We start from the raw sequence: 9,623 nt of genomic DNA on the forward strand, positions 1-9,623 counted from the left end.
TGCAAACTGGAGCTTCATGAAAAAAGCCCCTTATCGGATTTGAACCGATGACTTACGCCTTACCATGGCGTTACTCTACCACTGAGTTAAAAGGGCCCGTTTTATTCAATTCAGGAAGAAGCCACTCGCTGCTATGAGTCTACTACATGATCCATATATTTACTATATGTACATATATACATGTATGCATAGGGATTCACTCAGGAACAAGAAATTTGATTTACCTATACCTATGAGATTCTATGAAAAAAAAAATGATTATTTTCTTTTGTATATTTGATAAATAGCAATGGTAATGCAATGAATTCTTTCAGGGCCGGGCCTATACTAATTGCTTTGCTTTTATTGACCCATCCAGATGAGATTCACTTGATTGATACATGTACGAATCTGACATCGATTCAAAATATTTCAGCGAATCCCTTCCCTGATTTACCAGTTCTACATCATCTTTTTGAATCGATCAAAAAAAGCATTCTATCGTTTTTTAATTTCCTGGCTTAGTATTAGTGTGAGATAAAGATAGGTTATATCCCATCTTAACGATGAGTGAGTCGATGAGTCAAAATGGAAGAAAGGTTTGACTTACCTTTTCTGTCTGTCGAACAAATCATTTCCTGAGGGGATCCCATACTTCGTTATATATATATAGGATATAGGACGGGATGGTTCATTTCATGAATTAAAATCAAAAATTCTATGGAATCGTAGAAGCAGGAAAGATTTTTCGGATCTAGTCATCCCATTATAATTATACATTACATTATATTGACAATTCCAAAAAACTGCTCATACTATGAACATAGTATGATGGCGATCGGGCAGGTATGCCCCTATCGTCTAGTGGTTCAGGACATCTCTCTTTCAAGGAGGCAGCGGGGATTCGACTTCCCCTGGGGGTAGGGTACTACGAAAGGAAGTTGATCATGGATTATCAATAAGCCCAGAATTTGTTCTTCCTGGGTCGATGCCCGAGCGGTTAATGGGGACGGACTGTAAATTCGTTGGCGATATGTCTACGCTGGTTCAAATCCAGCTCGGCCCACTAATTCGCCGATCCATGATAACCAAATTTGTCCTCCAGAAATGCCCATTATTTAGATATTTAGAATGCCCCATATATTCTAAAATTCTAAAAGTATTCTAAGGATATATGGGAATAAAATATATAGGGATAAAGGGTCCATTTTTTCTACAATACCCCTTGTTTCTTTCCAATTTCTCACATCTTCTGATCTGTCTAAAGATCTAGATTCCCAATTTGTTGCAAAGGTAGTAAAGAAAAAAAGAGTCCTTTTTCCATTGAAAAATAGATTCTCAATATATTAGTAGGATTACCAGTAATCTGTGTCATTCTTACTCTAGTCCGTATCCATGTGGATATCAGTATATCAGTCGTGTTTCTTTTACAACACGAGAATATTTCTCGTAAATAGAAACGAAACGAATGAAAGCATAAGAATACATATATGCATGCTGTATACCTCACCCTGGGATTGTAGTTCAATCGGTCAGAGCACCGCCCTGTCAAGGCGGAAGCTGCGGGTTCGAGCCCCGTCAGTCCCGACCTCGGATCCGATGAATCCATCAATTCATCTTCCCATTTTCTGTGAGGAGGGGGCCCGGGACAGGATTGAATTTCCTGCGGGGATCCTTAATTTTTTTTTATTTTGTTTTTCGTTTCGAATTTCTCATCGGACAAAGACGGGAATTTCAATTATTTGAACTAGTACCGATTGCTGGGGGAGAGGCATACGTAGTCGTAGGTATCGCCATACTGGGGATTCCAAGAGAGACCCACTGGTTTGACTTTTTCAATTGCTTCTGATCCATGAAATGGAATAGGGTACAGAGTACCCATACGTTTCCAGGGAGTACATATACAAATTGTACTCGTTTATTCTACGATACACAATTAACTAACTTAGTAACATAGTTACTCGGGCAGCAGAGTACTATTAAACCTACTCCCTTTTGTTTTCGTGTTTTCGAGATACGATTTTGTGCAATCTCAATTAGTAAAGTAATTAAAAACAATCTATCTATCTTATTCTTATTCAAATTGCATGCTGAATTTAGCTTTCAGTCCCAATCCAAGGAAAAAGAGGGTCCTTACTTTTAATATAAAGTAAAGGATCAAACAATGATCCGTCCCTTTTGTTTCTTTTCCACAGGGGGAATGAATCATTTTTTTTTTCTTTATTTTCTTTATCTTTATATAATATATATTTTTATTTTAGGGTTTCATCGAAGAAGGAGAAAAATCAATAAAGAAAGAATTTGTCGGAATATTAGATCTTTTTTTTTATATCGAGACCCATCCCATACCCATACCTTTATCACATTTCTCTGCCTTCCAGGAGGATTAGATCATTACGAAAACTTCGCTTCGAGCTTAACTCCTCCCCCTTTCCATTTCACTCCTACTGTTTAGGTCTGTTACCAATGGAAGGCCGGCAACAGAACACAGGTCAGATGATACCTCGTCGGATGATTCTTATAAAGAAGATGATAGATTTTAGAAACTAAAGAATGAAAAAAAAAAAGATGAGAAATTCAATGGGATTCTTGATTAGATCAGGAATCCCATTTTTGATTCGGTATGGATAAAAGATCTTCCTATGTTATACTATTCAATTCTCGACGATGAATCGATTTAATAGATCAGATATTGTTATTCATATTCATAATATAATATTGAATATTGATCCGATTCAGTATCAACCATCAGGATGCACCCATTGAATTTACAGGAGAAATCTTTTTATTTTTATTTTTTTTTTTCTATGGGATTAGATCCCGAGTTATTGCGAAGCAAAAAAAAACGATGAGATTATGGAAGTCAATATTCTCGCATTTATTGCGACTGCGCTGTTCATTTTAGTTCCTACTGCTTTTTTACTTATCATCTACGTAAAAACAGTCAGTCAAAATGATTAGAATTAAACTTGACTTATTAGCTCTTATCAATGATTGACGAAATAAAAGGGATTCCAATTCCAAGTCTTAAATGAAATTAGAGAACTGGAATCAACAGTATAATAGATGGTGTAGTAGAAAGGTTCATATAGTTCTTTCTACCACACTATCTATTATTATATTGTAAAAATATTGTATTGCATGTATAAAGTTGTATTGTATAAATTCAAAAAATGGATGGGTTTGATATAGACTAGATACAATATCTATCCATATAAATGAAGTAATTGATTGGGCCGTTAACAGATACCCCACGGAGTTCTATAGTCACTTCTTCGGATTTGAAAAATAAGTATAAGTAGTAAACACCACCCATTTTTCATGCTTGAGCCATGACATGAGGTGAGTCAATAAAGCATAAATAGGATTCCTAGAAGTATAAAACTTAAGTGAGCACGGATCACCCGACGCAAGATCTTATTATGCGTAGTACCCCTTTGAACAACCACTACGTCTATGGCATCTCCAGTAGAAAGTACGTATCCACGTAATAGTAGCAGTACTTCCTCTTTGAACAGTCAAGAGGGAAAAACAAATAAAAAAATAGGGGTTGGTTGCTCCTCATTGTAATATCCATAATTATGGTAAGAGCGGGTTCATCGAAATCGAATATTATATTTAGGAATAGGAAGAGTTCGGCTGGAAAAAATTTCCTATCATGCGCATTCCTTTGAGTTTCGAAATACGAACAACATCAGAATCAAATCATTCAAATATTGATCGAAAGATCATTGTTCATATATTACTGGATTACCCTAGAATTTTTGAAATGGATTATCTTAAAACGCTTCGCGGAACGGTCCATTAAACATAAGCACCATTGATCCAATTTGATTACTCAACTTAATTAGTAGTACCCCTAGAGTCCACTTCTTCCCCATACTACGAGTGAAAGGGAAAACGTAAAGACCACCATTAAAGCAGCCCAAGCGAGACTTACTATATCCATGTAAATTATCTCCCCGATCTCTATGAATATGAAGGAATTATTCCATTATTAATCACTAATAATAGTGGAATCAATGGTGCAGAGTCAAAATGGCATTTTGCTCTAACGCTATTGATGAACCAATCCAATGAATACAAGAGTTCCTATACTCTAATTACAAGGATCTCCGGTCGAATCGGAAAGCAGTAAGCAAAAGCAAGATATACAACTACCCTTGGAGATCTTAAAGGAATGTTACTAATGAAAGATGTAGGAATAGTAAGACCCATTGTTTGTTTTGTTAGCTTTCATAAGCATAAGAAAAAAAAATGGATATAAATAGAATATATATATATACCATAAAGATGTAAAAGATAACTATCTTAACTATCTATCACATACCTCTATCTACCCCCCAAGTCTTACTGTCTCTGTTTCTTTCTGTGAAACAATCGGGGGACACCCCATTACGTTCTTGGCAGGGTGTTACAAAAAACGGAGAAGTATTTTTCAACTTTTATTAGAAAATTAGATTCTATATTCTATAATATAGATATAGAATAGTTAGTTATTCTATAACTATAATAGTTATAGTTAAGAGTTGATTACCCATCCAATCCAATATTGATTGGATACCTGAGTAAGTACTCAGGGATTCTCGTGAGTCTGGATACAAAATACAAACTATCCTTAGCCCTTTCCGCAACTCCCAATTTGATTCCCCACCAACCTACCCAATTTAATTCAAGACTCAGTCAGTGGGCACCACCCTAGTAAGGTAGGGTAATTAGGAAGTATTGATAGTGCTTCCTATAATCTCCCTCAGATCCTAGAATAGAAGCAAGGATTGGATTTACATTTAGGAACCGAACCCCCTTTCCTTCGGCTACCCCGATTTTAGGTATCTGACTTTCGTAGTTCTGAATCTCACAATTTCAGTTTTACTATCGATTCGATTGATAAATCAAATACAAAGAAATAGCCCGAACCAACCAGTAATCAGTCATAAATCGGTTTTTTTTCATATTGATACCCGATTTTAACCATAACCAAATGATAAAAATTCAAGTCTTTTTTTTTTATAGAACCTCTGTATTCTTAAAATACAGTATCTACAACCCTAGTCATGCTTCTGTCAGGCAAGAATTTTGTGAGTTCTATTAGCATATGTGAGTTCTATTAGCATAGAAGGATAAGGTATTCCGAAGCTTTTCTTTTGTTGATCAGGCGACACCCGGATTTGAACTGGGGAGAAAGGGATTTGCAGTCCCGCGCCTTACCACTCGGCCATGCCGCCAAAATGATCCAAAATAGACCTAACTCTTTCTTTTTTTTTTTTTTTTGGGGGGGGGGGGTTACTCAACCTTTTTTTGGTTTGAGTTGGATTTTTAAAACGGGTTTCTTTATCCCTTTCCAAAAGGGATCCCTGGGTCCAGGGTTCTCTTGATTGTATAGTGTTTCAAAACATAATATTTTTTTTTATATTGAAACAGAAAAAAGATATTTCTAGGCACAGAGTCCAAAATTCAGAGTAAATTGGAGCCATTAATTATTTCCTGTGAATTCATGAACAGTTCTTGGATTTTGATCTAACGTTTTCTTTCCTTACCTTAATAATTAAATTAATAACATAAGAAAACAAAAAAGTTGATACACGACTAATCAGTATCAATTGTTTTCAATTTCAATTATAACAACATATATGTGTATATGTAAACCCTCGAACATAAATTGTTACACGCATACCTAGTCCTATCCACCTTATCTTATAGGGAATTGTCGTGCTTGAATTTTGCATTGAATATTTTTCTATTGAATAAGTTGAATCTAAATTGGAAATTCGCATATAGCACCCCGAAAAGAGGGGATATGCAGATAACTAGATAGCTATATCTGGATATACTTATACAATGCCCTTTACGCACTTCAATCGTATTCTACTAATTCTACTAACACTAACAAGAGCTCCCTCTTCTCTGTGAATCCTTTTTTGAACAATGGTGGAATCAATGAAATAAGTTAAGTGCTAAAATAAAAACCAACTCGATACTGTTCCGGATTATTCTGTCTTTATCTCATTCATAGAGAATGGATCAAATCATGAATCTATTTCTGGTACCCAATCTTATTTCTGATACCCAATCTTATTTCTGATACCCAATCTTATCGTAATATCATAATAACAGGTAGAAATTGGATCCATTTGTATATTCTATACAAGACTCCATCAGTCTAAGCTAAGGGGCAGAATTTTGTTTCAAGGAATGTTTTATTAATCCATCTCCATTTGGATCCGTCGAAAATTATCTCTCTTTATTCCTCCGTCTATGCCAATTTCATAGGTCTATGGAATTGGATAAAATTTCATGTGATTCAGTAAAAAGAATATACATTCCATCATTGCTCGATCGATCTATATGGTTCGATAAAGACTTAACCAATAATGGGATTTTTTCAATAAATGGGAAACTTAATTAAGATGCTCCGGGATGAAAATGAGGGAATGTCTACAATACCTGGATTTAGTCAGATACAATTTGAAGGATTTTGTAGGTTCATTGATCAGGGCTTGACCGAAGAACTTCATAAGTTTCCAAAAATTGAAGATACAGATCAAGAAATAGAATTTCAATTATTTGTGGAAACATATCAATTGGTGGAACCCTTGATAAAAGAGAGAGATGCTGTGTATGAATCACTCACGTATTCTTCTGAATTATATGTACCCGCAGGATTAATTTGGAAACCCGGTAGAGATATGCAAGAGCAAACCGTATTTATTGGAAATATTCCTCTAATGAATTCCCTGGGAACCTCTATAGTAAATGGAATATACAGGATTGTGATCAATCAAATATTGCAAAGCCCCGGTATTTATTACCGTTCAGAATTGGACCATAACGGAATTGCTGTCTATACCGGCACAATAATATCAGATTGGGGAGGAAGGTCAGAATTAGAGATTGATAGAAAAGCAAGAATATGGGCCCGCGTGAGTAGGAAACAAAAAATATCTATTCTAGTTCTACTATCAGCTATGGGGTCGAATCTAAGAGAAATTCTGGATAATGCTTGCTACCCTGAAATTTTCTTGTCTTTCCTGAATGAAAAGGAAAAAAAAAAGATCGGGTCAAGGGAAAATGCCATTTTGGAGTTTTATCAACAATTTGCGTGTGTAGGTGGGGATCCAGTATTTTCGGAGTCCTTATGTAAGGAATTACAAAAGACATTTTTTCAACAAAGATGTGAATTAGGAAGGATTGGTCGACGAAACATGAACCGGAGACTGAATCTTGATATACCTCAGAACAATACATTTTTGTTACCACGAGATATATTGGCTGCTGCGGATCATTTGATCGGAATGAAATTTGGAATGGGGCACACTTGACGATATGAATCACTTGAAAAATAAACGTATTCGTTCTGTAGCAGATCTGTTACAGGATCAATTGGGTTTGGCTCTGGTTCGTTTAGAAAATGTGGTTCGAGGAACTATATGTGGAGCAATCAGGTATAAATTAATACCGACTCCTCAGAATTTGGTAACTTCAACTCCATTAACAACTACTTATGAATCCTTTTTTGGATTACACCCTTTATCTCAAGTTTTGGATCGAACGAATCCATTGACACAAATAGTTCATGGGCGAAAATTGAGTTATTTGGGTCCTGGAGGATTAACTGGTCGAACTGCTAGTTTTCGGATACGGGATATCCACCCTAGTCATTATGGACGTATTTGTCCAATTGACACGTCCGAAGGGATCAATGTTGGACTTATTGGGTCCTTAGCTATTCATGCGAGGATTGGTTATTGGGGGTCTATAGAGAGTCCATTTTATGAGATATCTGAGAGATCTAAAGAGGTACTGGTGGTTTATTTAGCACCAAGTATAGATGAATACTATATGGTAGCGACAGGAAATTCTTTGGCCTTGAACCAGGATATTCAAGAAGAACAGGTTGTTCCAGTTCGATACCGTCAAGAATTCCTGACTATTGCATGGGAACAGATTCATCTTCGAAGCATTTTTCCCTTCCAATATTTTTCTATTGGAGCTTCCCTCATTCCTTTTATTGAGCATAATGATGCGAATCGGGCTTTAATGAGTTCTAATATGCAGCGCCAAGCAGTTCCGCTTTCTCGGTCCGAGAAGTGTATTGTTGGAACTGGGTTGGAACGCCAAGCGGCTCTAGATTCGGGGGTTTCTGCTATAGCCGAATGCGAGGGAAAGATTATTTATACCGATACTGACAAGATCATTTTATCAGGTAATGGAGACACTATAAGCATTCCATTAGTTATGTATCAACGTTCCAACAAAAACACTTGTATGCATCAAAAACCTCAGGCTACGCGGGGTAAATGCATTAAAAAGGGACAAATTTTAGCGGGTGGTGCGGCTACTGTTGGCGGTGAACTCGCTTTGGGAAAAAATGTATTAGTAGCTTATATGCCATGGGAAGGCTACAATTTTGAAGACGCGGTACTCATTAGTGAGCGTTTGGTATATGCCGATATTTATACTTCTTTTCACATCCGGAAATATGAAATTCAGACTCATGTGACAAGCCAAGGTCCTGAAAGAATCACTAGGGAAATACCCCATTTGGAAGCTCATTTACTCCGCAATTTAGACAGAAACGGAATTGTGATGCTGGGATCTTGGGTAGAAACAGGTGATATTTTAGTAGGTAAATTAACGCCTCAGGCGGCGAAAGAATCATCGTATGCTCCAGAAGATAGATTATTACGAGCCATACTTGGCATTCAGGTATCCACTGCAAAGGAAACTTGTCTAAAATTACCTATAGGGGGAAGGGGCCGGGTTATTGATGTGAGATGGATCCAGAAAAAAAAAAGTCCAGTTATAATCCAGAAATTATTCGTGTATATATTTCACAGAAACGTGAAATCAAAGTAGGTGATAAAGTAGCTGGAAGGCATGGGAATAAAGGTATCATTTCGAAAATTTTGCCTAGACAAGATATGCCTTATTTGCAAGATGGAACACCAGTGGATATGGTCTTCAACCCATTAGGAGTACCTTCGCGAATGAATGTGGGACAGATATTTGAATGCTCTCTCGGGTTAGCGGGGAACTTGCTGGACAGACATTATAGAATAGCACCCTTTGATGAAAGATATGAGCAAGAAGCTTCGAGAAAATTAGTGTTTTCTGAATTATATGAAGCCAGAAAGCAAACAGCAAATCCATGGGTCTTTGAACCCGAGTATCCAGGAAAAAGCAGAATATTTGATGGAAGAACAGGAGATCCTTTTGAACAACCTGTTATAATAGGAAAACCCTATATCCTGAAATTAATTCATCAAGTTGATGATAAAATCCATGGGCGCTCCAGTGGACATTATGCACTTGTTACACAACAACCCCTTAGAGGGAGGGCCAAGCAAGGGGGACAACGAGTAGGAGAAATGGAAGTTTGGGCTCTAGAGGGATTTGGTGTTGCGCATATTTTACAAGAGATGCTTACTTATAAATCCGATCATATTAGAGCTCGCCAGGAAGTACTTGGTACTATGATTATTGGAGGAACAATACCTAACCCGGAGGATGCTCCCGAATCTTTTCGATTACTCGTTCGAGAACTACGGTCTTTGGCTCTGGAACTGAATCATTTCCTTGTATCTGAGAAGAACTTCCAGATTCATAGGAAGGAAGCTTGATCGGAATGAATCCGAATTTTTCTT

General features: G+C 36.8%; 3 non-coding genes across 3 annotated transcripts; 1 reads left to right on the forward strand and 2 right to left on the reverse strand.

Moving 5' to 3' along the window:
* Window positions 1-24: 24 nt before the first annotated feature.
* Window positions 25-96, reverse strand: TRNAT-GGU (transfer RNA threonine (anticodon GGU)). The gene has a single exon. It is a non-coding gene; the product is annotated as a tRNA-Thr (tRNA).
* Window positions 97-1,492: 1,396 nt separating this feature from the next.
* On the forward strand, window positions 1,493-1,566 carry TRNAD-GUC (transfer RNA aspartic acid (anticodon GUC)). Its single transcript has one exon. It is a non-coding gene; the product is annotated as a tRNA-Asp (tRNA).
* A 3,566-nt stretch (window positions 1,567-5,132) lies between these two features.
* TRNAC-GCA (transfer RNA cysteine (anticodon GCA)) lies at window positions 5,133-5,204 on the reverse strand. The gene has a single exon. It is a non-coding gene; the product is annotated as a tRNA-Cys (tRNA).
* Between the last annotated feature and the right edge of the window lie 4,419 nt (window positions 5,205-9,623).

The sequence above is a fragment of the Aristolochia californica genome, unplaced genomic scaffold, assembly GCF_029961685.1.
Source record: "Aristolochia californica isolate CCGP_79_NKW_82.1479 unplaced genomic scaffold, dmAriCali1.0.hap1 SCAF_326, whole genome shotgun sequence".
Taxonomy (NCBI): domain Eukaryota; kingdom Viridiplantae; phylum Streptophyta; class Magnoliopsida; order Piperales; family Aristolochiaceae; genus Aristolochia; species Aristolochia californica.